This window comes from Lathamus discolor, chromosome 8 (assembly GCF_037157495.1).
Source record: "Lathamus discolor isolate bLatDis1 chromosome 8, bLatDis1.hap1, whole genome shotgun sequence".
NCBI classification, from domain to species: Eukaryota; Metazoa; Chordata; class Aves; order Psittaciformes; family Psittacidae; genus Lathamus; species Lathamus discolor.
In genome coordinates, this window is record NC_088891.1 from 11,354,404 (window position 1) to 11,367,603 (window position 13,200).

The 13,200-nt window shown below is 37.0% G+C and overlaps 1 long non-coding RNA gene across 1 annotated transcript in view; it reads left to right on the plus strand.

Annotated features, from left to right (window-relative positions):
- The window catches only part of LOC136018848 (uncharacterized), a 30,686-nt gene that overhangs the window by 7,197 nt on the left and 10,289 nt on the right, over positions 1 to 13,200 (plus strand). Inside the window, exon 3 of the long non-coding RNA XR_010614611.1 lies at positions 1,222 to 1,289. This is a non-coding gene — a long non-coding RNA (uncharacterized LOC136018848). The remainder of the gene's footprint in view (positions 1 to 1,221; positions 1,290 to 13,200) is intronic.

The following is a 13,200-nucleotide window of genomic DNA, read 5'->3' on the forward strand; positions in this document are numbered from 1 at the left end:
GAGACCTTAGAGCAGCCCTCAAGTATGTAGAGGGGTTAGTGGAGTTTCTCTTCCAACATGTCAGAGGGACTTTTTACAAGGGCATGTGGTAACAGGTAGGGGGGAATGGCTTTAACCTGAAAGAGGCTAGATTTAGATTAGGTGTTACGAAGAAATTCTTTACTGCAGGGGTGATGAGACATTGGCACAGGTTGCCCAGAGAAGCTGTGGCTGCCTCATTCCTGGTAGTGTTCAAGGCCAAATTGGACAGGGCTTGGAGCAACCTGCTCTAGTGGAAAGTGTCCCTGCCTGTGGGAGGGGGTTGGAACTGAATGAGCTTTAAGGTCCCTTCCAACCCAAACCATTCTGTGAATGTTTGAACTGTAATAGTAACAGTGAGCTCTTTCAATATTTTGGCTGCATACTTGGGGAAAGGTAGCCTCTTCAATACTACTTACGTATTATTTTTGTAGTATTTGTCAGAGAAACAACTTTGGACAGAAAAGGAGTGGTAGTTTCTGCTTGAAAGTAATTGGTATAACTTAGAGAATGGGATGCAGAATATTTTATTCAATTTTTTTAAATAAGGAAAAAGACGCTCTAAACAATGCTTGTTATTAAAGGTTGTTATTACTATTTTTGGAGATGCACTCAAACTTGTATGCTTTTCCTAATGTACAATGTCCTTACAAAGCATTTTGATATTGTCATAGCAATTCTTTAGTGTTTTATTTATGCTTTTATACAAAAGTTTAGGAAAAGTACAAGAAACAAAGCATTAATGTAAAAATTATTTTCTTGGAAGGGAGTGTTACTGTGTGAGGGGCATAATCCCTGAATAGAACTGTTCTTTACAGATTCTTTATTTGAAATACTTTATTATGCTTTTGGCCTGTACAAGTTCTGGTACTGGGGCAAGTTCTGTGCTTGTGTGTAACCGTGTTTTTTAGCTTTTGAATCTGACTGCAAGCGAAGTTCTAAGAAATTGTTTCTGCTACACTTTTAAGTTATCTGTTGCCAAATAGTTAATTTATAATAAATTTTAGCAACATCAGAGCATCAATTTAATAATATTAAAGTGATGATTACATGTCCCAACAACATAGGTCAGTTTCACTTATAGTTTCTTGTGTCTGAAGTGTTTTTAAGAATATATTTCATTGTCTGGAATTCTGAAACAGAAAGGTGCTCTACTCCATTGCTCAGTAAATTTTCTAAAGTGTCTGTTTTTTACTTTTGCAGGTTGTCAGGGTCTCCTTCTGTGAAAACTAACTTGATGCAATAATACTTTATAGAGAAGAAATTTTTAGGTAAGCTCCTTCTCATGAGTGATTTCCGTAAAGTGATCGAATACTGTGTCTCCTTTTTTAATTACTTGATGGTTAAGTTAAACTTATTGCTGATATATATTTGCATTAAAAATGGTTAAGATGGTTTCTTTTATAAAACAATATGCTAGCTGAAAATGCTAACATGGACAGTTTAATGATCACTGTATCACAAAAATGTACTGCTGGAAAAATAGTTATTCTCGCATTGCCTGGAAATTTAGCTAAAATTACTTCCTTCATTCTTGTCTTGGTGGTTCGTACAGGAACATATTAAAACATAGGTTAGGATGGTCCTAAACTGAATAGGATTAAGCAGAACTTTCTTTGTATGCTTTCCACTTTGCTTATAAAAGGAGGGTAAGGTTTCTAGGAGCGGTAATACTGTGATTTAGTTTCATACATTTATTTTTTTTTTGTATTAAGTATGCTTTGTCACAAGCATGGCTAGTTAAAGGTAGTGAAATTAATGCACAGCTTGCAGTAGCCTATTGTAGAAGGAATTGAAAATTTGAATTTGCCAAGATGGCATTGCTGCTGTGTATACTTGTCATGGAAATGAGGCCACAGTTGCTCACCCCAGGAAGCGAATTAAGCAGGTTGCTTAGAAATAAAGTAACTACCCCTCCAAAAGGAAAACTAAACCCAAAGAAAACAACAAAAACCCCAAATCCAACCTGGCAGGCTAATGTGGGAGGTATATGAGCATCTTTAACTTCCTTCAACAGCTGAGGTCTTGTCATTGCCCAAGAAATGTTGATCACGTTGGAAAATCTGACTTCAACTTAGTACTAGTAATTTGATACAGCTATACCACATGCAGTGTAAATCTTGAATTCCCTTAAACTATTGTGTTCTGAACGGAGTACAATGTATTTGGTTTTTTTCTGCTATACCAGTTGTCTTTCAGGCATCAAATACACTACAGTATTAATAGAAGTCGTCTGTCTTCCTTAAGAGGAACAAATAACTTTCAAAGTAGAAAGCGACCAAGACAACAAAGAAAGGTCAGGAATCTTGGAATAAGTAGTATAAAGAAGGAAAGATAGTATGAGGGGAAAAAGGAGTTCTTTGAACAAAAACCTGCAAATTTGTCCTTAGTGATGCATTTACGGGAGCATGAATGATTCTACAGATATTACTGGGTTGGCATATATCAGGAAAATTGTGTATGTTTTATCCACATTTAAGAACATTGTGCTTTAGCTGGAGAAAAAGCTGCTGTTAGGAGCAATTGTCTTTGAGTAGTATAATAGTTTTACTCTTTGCCTTTGGGAAGAGTCTTATGCCTTCAGCATTCCCCTTTGCTAAAACAAAGATCTCAGAACATAGTCATGGCTAAATATCAACATTTTTTCCCTTGTCATCATCCTTTAAAATTAGGTTAATTATCCTAGGTTTGTTTGAGTTTTCACTTCTGTGTCTGTATTTTTCAAGCTGCTTTATTTCCATTTACTGCTGTTTCAAAATTTTTAATGCTCTGAAATGAGTTGAGTCACCTTTCCTACTTCCCATTCCAACCTTTGGTTACTGAGCTTACTGATGTGAGCCAGTTACAACTTAGAGAGGACTTGGGAATGATTCCAGCATTGTCAGAAGGGTTCCATAGCTCAGAAATTAGTACAATGCAAAATATTTCAAAGAATTAGATACTCTTAAAACACACTGACTTAACTGCCAGCACTTGAATGTCATCCAAGTTCTGTAATGAAAGAAGACCATAGGAAGAGTTTTCAATGGCTGACTTCACTTGGCTTCTGCTAGGCCTGACTATGGAAGTTGGGAGATCTATTGTTTTTAATTTTTTTTTTTTTTAAAAAAACAAGATGAGGTTCAAGATTCACACAAAAATAAGTCATATTTCCAGATTTCTGGGTGACAGTTGAGTAGATTGTGCCTGAATGGGAAGTGGTTAAATTATTGCTCATGCTGCTCCATCTTCAATGTCTTTGCTTCATTTGTAGTTTTAGTACTTGCATCCAGCTCTGTAGGTGAAGGTATATTTACATTTCCTTGAGGAAAGTGTTTGCTTTTTTGCTTTCAAGTTAGATGCCAAATAGCGGTGGTATTCATCTTTGCATTTGCTTTTCTTACTGAAGCTGTTGGAATCTCTGCTGGATGTGTTTCCTTAGTGTTTCATGTGGGCATTATTGCTGCTCCATCACAATATACTTGATGTAAATGTTTTAAAGCTTGAATAATGGCAGATGCCAAAATAATAAATTTTACTTAATTCAACTACTGTGAGCTTATATGAAGTGGTTCATTATGGTGATGATTCCCAGGTATTCACTGAGATGCATAGACCCATTATTGTCCAAATACCAGAAATGGCTTCAAGTGTAAGATACCAAACTGAATAACCCAAACATCAGGATATTCTGCCTGTAGTTTTGAGTTGATCCAAAACAAGACATAACTTGAAAAATCCAGCCTCAGATCTTGATGTCTAAAGTTAGGATTTGAATACTCCTATGAAGTCACAACATTGTTGTCTTGTCTAATAGGATTCCTCTTTTTCAAAAATAAATCAACATTCTCAATAGTTATAAACTTGGTATGTTTTTGCTTGTTTGGGCTCCAAGGGGCTGAATCTGTGTCTGGGATACAATCTACAAAGCATGTTAAACTGAAAATTGAAAATTGTGGTTTATAACTTTCCTACTGTTTAATGTACCACTCTGGGGACATGCTGCAGTATGTTCAAATAGTTGTATAGTCTCCCTGGGTGAGACTTGAGAAAGTACTGTTTTATGTGTTGTTCAAACAGTGCTGCAGAAAATGGTGAACCAGGTGAAGTGGTGTCTGTATACTGCACTTCTAAAAGTTGATTTAAATTGTCAGTATCTTGATGAAAATTGGTCATGTTTGGTTTCTCAGGGTGGGTACTACATTTGTCTTTAATGTAATTCTGTTTTGATGAAAGCATCTATTGTTTGCTGTACCGATTCTTTCTTTATAGTCTTCAGGGATTTGACAATAGAATTTTTTGAAATATCATTACATCTAGCAAAAGTCAGCTAGTTTACACAAGCTTGGTTGCTTAGAAGCAGTCTGATATCAGTATTTGTTTGAAAAAAGGATAGAACTGTAATTAAGTGGCGAGCTGGCAGTACCTGAGGAATAAAATTCCCAGTTTTCTTTGTTAGAATTTTCCTGTGCAAACTGAGAGGGCTGGGCAGATACTTCCTTAAACACAGTCATAAATAAAAAGTCCAGGTGCACTGGTCTGTTTTTCAAAATACAGCAATTAGCTAGACATCACTTGTGGCTAGAGCTGCATATTGCTTAGATGCACTTTTTTACTCACAAATAAGTTTTTCTTTCCTGAATGCAGGAGTCTGTCGTTTAGAAGTTGGTGTTCATGCCGCCTACAATGAGTATATAAGGGACAGAACTTTTAGATATTCTGGAGGCCACACAAGGAATTCTTACTACTTAATAATATCCTTCAAGAAACTTGGCCAGCCCTGTCTAATAGCAATCATTTGATTTTATGAGCAGCCTACTCTTGTCTTGATTTTAGGGTAGGAGCAGGTACTTAAGTGTCTTACTGTAACCTTAAACAGAAAGGTAGCAGTGGATGGGCCTTGGACAAATCTAGTCCAGTCTAACCTAGGTTCAGCCTAGGTTTCATTCCTTTCATAGTGAGTTAATGTCATTATAGTATTGTGAATACAATGGTACCTTTTTCCTTTAAAATGGCATTCTCTTATCTGTGTCCATAGTGCTGTAGTTCTGTCAGCTTTAAGTATATAGTACAATGTACAGAATGCAGTAAACAAAGCACCTTGTTTATTTCCATTATTATTATTATACTGTTGCTTTAAAACAGTATCTAGAGCATGAAATAGACCTTTCAAACTTAAAATAGTGGTATTACATATAATTATTGTAACATCTTCTGTAATATTCTTGGTTATTATTGAATTTCTAGATGTTGCATCAGTAGTAGATGTAACCAAATGCTTACGTGCATCATTTAGCAATGGCTAATACTCTTTAGAAGAGTACCAAGTCTGCAGGTTCTTAGTACACGGGTATGTTGCTTAAAATCAGTTCCCTGTGCTTTTAGCTAGTGCTGTGGATGCTGAATTGAATTTCTTGCCTACCAAATACTTGGAAACAGATGTTTAGGTTTGTAAATCAACATTATCACTACATTTGGAATAACCTGAAATCTGCATGTGTGTTTTTCTCTGGCCTTAGAGAGAGTAAATGTGAACTTGCAGACATTTCAAAGAAGTAAGGAGTTACTACCTGCATTAATGTTTTAGAGATGTTAATGACTGTAAAGGATCAACTATGCAATTACCTGGAGTTTAAATCAGCTTTAAGGTGTTACTGAGGCCACCCTGTTCTTTTGTAAGTACTGCAGCAGTGTTGTATTTTGAGAAATTGCTGCCAGAATCTCTTTTTTCCGAACAAAGAAGTGTTCCTTTTGTCTGGTAACTTTCCTGATGGAAGAATTACAAACGCATCCTGTCTGTAATGAGATTAACTTAGTGCTATGATGCAGAGATCATAATTAGACTTTGATCTTAAGTTAAATAGCTTATTTTTTTTTAAGTAACTAAGCAACATTCTACTGATAATACCAGTTTTGAGATCTTACCTTGTACTTTAAAGGTGCTTTAGGGAGTTGCCTAACTATAGCTGTACAGAAAATGGTTTGATTCAGATAACTACGTTGTTCTGAAGTTTCAGCTTAATCGCAGAGTGGTTTTGGTTAGAAGGGACCTTGAGGATCATCTAGTTCCAACCCCCCCTCTCATGTGTAGAGACCCTTCCACTAGACCAGGTTGCTCAAAGCCCCGTCCAACCTGGCCTTGAACACAGTCAAGGATGAGGCAGCCACAGCTCCTCTGGGCTCTGGCAGGTGAAACCTCTGCCAATGTTTCACCACCCTCACAGTGCAGAATTTCTTCCTAATGTCTAATCTAAATCTGCCCTCTTTCAGCTTAGAGCTATTGCCCTTTTCCTGTCACTGTATGTATTATATAACCACTATGTATTGAAGTAAGAATAGACTTAGGAGAACTGAAAATGGAAAGGCTGGAAGTATTTGCAATAGGCATACTTTTTTCCTCAGATGTTTAGGTCTCTAACTTCTTATGCAGTTAATACTCCCATTGAAGTAAAGGTTGGCAGTGATAATGGGGACAGCCTGTGGTTTGGTTAGCACCCCCCAAAAACCCCAAACAGCAGAGAAGGGGGCTGATTTTTGTATTTCAACCTATCAAGCTAACATAATCAGTTTACGCCTGTCTTTTTACATCGCCCAAATTGCTGTTGCAACAAAAGCATCGTGAACATCAGTAGCCTGAAGGAAATGTTGCCTTTCCAGAATCTCTCCCAAAGGGGGTTCCTGTCAAATATAGTTTTGATAGTAATTGAAAATGATGATTAAAGTTTGTGTAAGATTAAAGTGCATAATTAAAAAGTAATAAAGCCACTTGTCAAGTAGAATCTTGCTAATGGTAAACAGCTGTTTGTTATTGTGGTGAACTATGGTCTCTGAAGCAACATCAGTGAAATAATTAACCTATTGAGGTTAGTGGAGCTGCATTCAGTCCGGTAGATCTGATTATGACTTAAAATATTCTTGTTGAATTTGGTTAGCAGAGTATGAATTTATTCCTTTCTGGGATGCAGTTAGTTAAAACTTGTAGTTCTTCATTTCATGAAGGTGTAGCATTAAAAGTAGAACTATTAAAATTGTCAAAGCATTAATAAAATATTATCTTTGCTATCCATACCTGTTCTTAAATACAACAGGTTCTTTACTTAGGAAATTCTTGGCAATCTCTGCCTTTCAAAGAAAGACTCTACATCTAAATCTAAAAGGAATCTTCTCCCCCATCACTGCAGGGAATTCTACAAAATTGGAGCTTCTGAGATAAATAACCGCTACATTAAACTTAGCATTCAGGAGAACCAGTTTAGAGTCCAGAGTGATAATCTGGTGAAGCAAGTTGGTATAACCACACATGACTGAGAACACTGTTAATAATTTTTAGTCAAGATGTCCATAAGGAATCCTTAAAGCATGTTAGCTCATGTAAATAATGACTAGAAAGTTATACTCATAAGACATAAGTGATTGAAAAGATTGAATGACTGTTGATTAAATGGATCTGAGGATTAGGTGTTTTCTAAGATCAGTTCTTTTACTCTAAATGTTCTAAGATCTGGTCTTGAACAAATCTTTTCATAAAACTAAAGATTCTGTTCCATTCTTTCAGGAAATGAAAGATCTCAGTAGAACCACTTTTCCTTAAGACATAAAATGGATGTGCTTTACCCACTAAATGCTTTGCTTCTTCACTTTTTTTTCAAAGCTGTTTGAAGTTGTGATACTAGTATTGTGATTTTTGTTTTCACTTGAAAAAGCCAGAGATCAGTGCCATACCTCTTCAAAGTTCTAAATTCACTTCATTGAATTCCGAAGCTTGTACAAATCTGTTGTAAGAATGCCTGTCCGAAGTACATGCCTATGTTTTACTACTTCACAGGTTTAGTATAGAGTGAGTCTCCTAGCTTTAAATTCCCTTATAATTCTTAATGATTGGTTGAAAAAAATACACCTCTGAAACGGAACATATTTTAGTAATTGAAACAATTTTTGATGTTCTTTGTATTATGCATTGCATTATGTGAGGCTAATGTAAAACAGATCTTTACTCACGTCATTTTCTATAAAAATATCTTACAATGGAAATTAGAAAGCAGTGTTAAAAAATGCCAACTATAGTTGAATTCTAGAAATGACAAAGGAAAGACATCCTTGTGAAAATGCTTGGCCAAATAGCATGATTTAGCAGCTAAGAGCCAGACACGTTCAAGCCTTCTGAACCAAGAGTACATAGATTCCAGAGCATTAACCTTGGGGATGTGCTGGTGCCTCACCAGGGAAGTGTAACATGTTCAGGGTTTCTGTGTCTCATTTCCTGTTCACAATGACAGCTTGGATGATCCTTTTGTACCTTGTAACAGATACTTTTGCAAGAATTGGAAAAGAACAAATCTGAGATCAACTTTGTTTGTCTTCATATGCACTGTAAAAGGATCTGTGAATAACTTGGGTTTTTTATTTTTGTAGCTTAATCTTGAAAGAACTTTATCCTCCCTACTGTAATTACATTTTTACAATAATGTGTAATAGAATAGTATGATAAGTGAAAGGTACATTCTAAAAGGATATGGAAAGTTGTTTTATTCTTGGGTATCTCACCTCTTCTTACAAATCAGAATTTGTAGCTGTTGTAGCAGTTAAGCTAAAGTTATCTTTTAAAAAGTTAAACAGAATTCAAATGATCCACAGAGTGTGCCTTTTTGTGTGGGCAAGTGAACCTGTGTGGCTTGTGCTACGCTTGACAATTCTTTCAGCATACTTGCACTGCACCTGCCTTGCAATGACATCTGCTGGGAAAAGCAGGAAGGCTTTGTTGTAATTACAGCAGTTTGGAATGAGAGTTAATCTCAGTTAAAGAGTGTAAGTATCCTTTTTTCCAAGCATGTGCATTTCCTCATGCAAAACCCTGGTGCTGCTGCGAAGACGTAGGTAGTACAGAGCATCCCAATACTTAAAAAATGAAGCTCAAATAAGTTAGAAATGCAGTTGTTTCTTTCTTAGCTACAGCCAGAGATATTATTGAAATATAAAGGAACAATTACAAAATACCCATAATATTGAACTTAACGACTTAAAATATTTTAGCTGTCATACTGATGCATGCTGTGAAAAATACTGATTTCTTTCTTCCAGTTTTACAGCTGATACAACTCCTTTTTTTTTCTGAAATGTATTTTTATTGTATTTTTCGTTCTGAACAAAATTTTATGTGTGTTTTGTATCTGTCAGTTAATACAGTAGATTTAAACAAATGAAGATAAATATTTGTGTTCTGCATATATAGGTATTCAAAGGTAGTTTAAAGATGACTGATTCTTTCTGGTATGCAGGAGTACTTTTGCCAAGTTGACACTGGAAAGATTTGAGAAGTAGGGAAAAATGTTGGTGATGTAGAGAAGAAACTGCATTTTCTTATAGGAGAATTTCAGAAGTGAAAAACGGCATGTTTGGTAGTCAGGCAATGCATGGAGATGGAGGCGGGACAAGAAGTTACGGGTGTTCCCTGTCCTAAAGTAGCCAAATGAAATGAAAGTGGTATTATAAATGTATAAAAAGAATACTTTAAAAATGAGGTGTCATGGAAGATAATACTTTTTTCAATAATGTTATGAAGTAACATTATGAAAATACTTTGAACATGCATTCTGTTACTCAAGGATATCAGAACTTTGCAGATTTTTAAAATCAGCTAATGAGAGATGAGCAGTGTATTTATGGGTGGTAACTAAGAGCTGTAGGTTTGGATTATTCAGTAGCTCAGGGCAGCCGTGTGCTAGTTGAGTGATATAACCACATTTTGAGAGCTTCACTTGGGCTGCTGGAGGCCTCATGTGGGTGAGGAAACACCAATTGGCCATGTTTGCGTTTTGTGATTGTAATGGAGCTTTCTGGATAAACAGATAAATCATTTGTTCCTTTTTTTAAGAAATGTTTGAAACATAGAAGATGTAGTGTAAACAAACTCAAACTAGTTTGAATCTTAGACAAAATATGTACAAGTAGCAGGCTGGCTGTGGCAGATAGAGCTTAGTAGGGTGCATGCAATTAAACCCAGAAACAGTTACCTTCTCTGTTTGTATCCTTGTGGGCAGTGTAGATGCACAGGAATTCCATGAGAAACATTTTTGTCTCCAAAGCCACAACTTAATTGAAAAGTTTATTGTTCATTATAGAAATTCAGCTATTACAGCTACCTAAACAGGGCGCTCAGTGCCTACTGCATAAACATTATATTGGCTCAGAAGACACTAATGCGGTGTACTTGATACAAAACTAAAATAAGCTCTCTCTCTCAACTGCGGTGCTATCAGAGTGCTACACAGTCATTAATGTATTTATCTCACATTATGTGGCTCACCGTCAGCTTTGTGTGACTAACGTGATTGCTTCAATGCAAAACGTAAGTACTTGAATTAAATACAATGTAGACTTCCCTTGGAACCTTTCAATGTACATAGAATCATAGAATAGTTAGGGTTGGAAAGGACCTAGAGATCATCTAGTTCCAACTCCCCTGCCATAGGCAGGGACACCTCATACTAAACCATCCTACCCAAGGCTTCATCCAACCTGGCCTTGAGCACTGCCAGTGATGGAGCACTCACAACCTCCCTGGGCAACCCATTCCAGTGTCTCAACACCCCAACAGGAAAGAACTTCTTCCTTATATCCAATCTAAACTTCCCCTGTTTGAGTTTTAACCCGTTACCCCTTGTCCTGTCACTACAGTCCCTGATGAAGAGTCCCTCCCCAGCATCCCTATAGGCCCCCTTCAGGTACTGGAAGGCTGCTATGAGGTCTCCCTGCAGCCTTCTCTTCTCCAGGCTGAACAGCCCCAACTTCCTCAGCCTGTCTTCATATGGGAGGTGCTCCAGTCCCCTGATCATCCTCGTGGCCCTCCTCTGGACTTGTTCCAGCAGTTCCATGTCCTTTTTATGTTGAGGACACCAGAACTGCACACAATACTCCAGGTGAGGTCTCACAAGAGCAGAGTAGAGGGGCAGGATCACCTCCTTCGACCTGCTGGTCACGCTGCTTTTGATGCATCCCAGGATACGGTTGGCTTTCTGGGCTGCGAGCGCACACTGCTGGCCCACGTTCATTTTCTCATCGACCAGCACCCCCAAGTCCTTCTCTGCAGGGCCGCTCTGAATCTCTACATGGTGGGGTGCCATGGGTAAGTGGAAGCAGCAGCATTGTTTTTCATGCAGGAGGCAGGAAAAATATACACGTTGGAATACTCAAGTTGGTTATGTCTTTGGTATCCATGGAGAGGCTGTTTAAGTGTCACTAAATAACTGCAAATAACAAACATAATGAAAGAACTTGTTTTCTGAGCTGACAGCCCCAAGGCTAGATTCTGAAAGAATCCTGCAGTATTGCTGATCTCCTCACTGTTGTCAAGTTTCCAGTTCAAGGCTTTGCTTGATGTCACTATCTAATAACCGTGAGCAAACACTATTTTTGAATTATGTCAAAGACAAACTTTCTGATACCACATACAAATTGTGGGGAATATCAGCCCTTGATTATGAAGGGAGACGTTTGAATGAAAAAGCAGTACATTAATTTTCTTTGTATGGTTTATTTAAAGAAGACATCCGATTTAAAAAGCTAGGTTGCTTTCCAGTTTGTTGATGTGTAACAGTCACGTAGAAAATTTGACAAAAATAGACCACTTTGTATGGGGGGAAAAAGCTTGTATTAGCAAATGGTTTCTCAAAAATAAATTATGGGTACCGGCTTCAAGAAAGACTTAAAAATGTAATGGCTGTTTGATGTTGGGCTGAGACTATTTTTTTTATACAGCATAGGTATCAACAATGTGTGTTAGAAATGGTAAGAAGGAGCATACTGTAGCCAAAGAGTTCAAACCCAGGAATATAAGACAAGGTTCTTCAAACTTTTACTTGGAGCAGTATATATATTCAGAAAATTGGCTTATAGCCTGAATAGTTGCAGGATTCAGCCCTTTAACCTGTAACTGGGCTGCTTGACCCATGGAAAAATGCTTCTGAGAAATGTCAAAATGTTTTTAAGTGATAGCAGCAAACTCTTGGGCTAAAACTTGATAATCATCTGGTTAATTTCCTGTGTATTTAAACCAAGCTAGGTGAAAATGCATAGAAATTCTTCTTGAAATATGTAACTTTTACAGGATGAAATTGTGTTCCACTTAAGAAAAAGGTAGCTGCTGCTAATGTCAAGACTTCCTATTTTTTCTTATGTAGTGCTATGCTAAGAAAATACTATCCCAAGCTGTTTGTAGCTTCTTATTGTAGCTCATCGTCTTGATTATGACATCTCATCATATGTAGAAATCCATGCAGTAGAGGTACTTTAACTCAGGCATTTCAGTGTGCTCTAAAGGAGGAATTCTTAGAAGCTGCTCAGCAGGCTTCTTGAAAGATAACATGTCATGGGTCCTTTTTCAACTGTCCTTGATTCCTGGTGGCTTGTGTGTGATAATGAGTATTTGTGCTCTCTGAAAGATCTAAAAGTAAACAAAAGCACTGATATTAGCTGTCATGCTTGTGTATTTATATATACATTTTTAAATAGAGGAAATGAAAACCCATGGGATTATAGCCCTCCACATTATGTATTATTAAGTTCATAGTCAGCAAACCATTTATTCTTTAGGTTGGATACAAAAATAAAATAACACATCCCATCTTACGTGATACCTAAGGAGCCCGTGCATAAACAAACCCTGGAACTTGTGCTTTTGTCTTGCTGTGTTTTAAGTGAAATGATGTATCCAAAGATAATTCATGGAAGTCTTAAATGTATACTGGTGAGTAGAATTTGAAACTGCTTTTTAGATGACCCAGTTGCTGAAGCAGACTAAAATTTGGCCTCTTAGTTACATGATAGTATCTGTTGTACGGCCAAAGCAGATGGACTGCTTGATGCTCAGCATCTTTTTTTCCCTGTCCTCTCTGATGTCTTGCCCTTAATCTTGCAACACTTGTACACCACATGGACTGGACAAGGCATCCATCAATGCAGTCAGTTATAGGCAGATAAGTAAGATCAATTTTTTTGCTTATAAACAGATGCTTGGAGTTCTCATTAAAATCTTCTCTTAAAATGTCTTTGCACAGTACACCATATTAAAATCATACTGCTGTTATTACTGACATATGTAAGTCCACACACAGCGTGATAATGAAAAGCACTCCAGTCACTTGAATTTATGCTGTCATAATTACAATTATCCTTTGCATCACACAAGTGAAATTTGAATAAATAGGA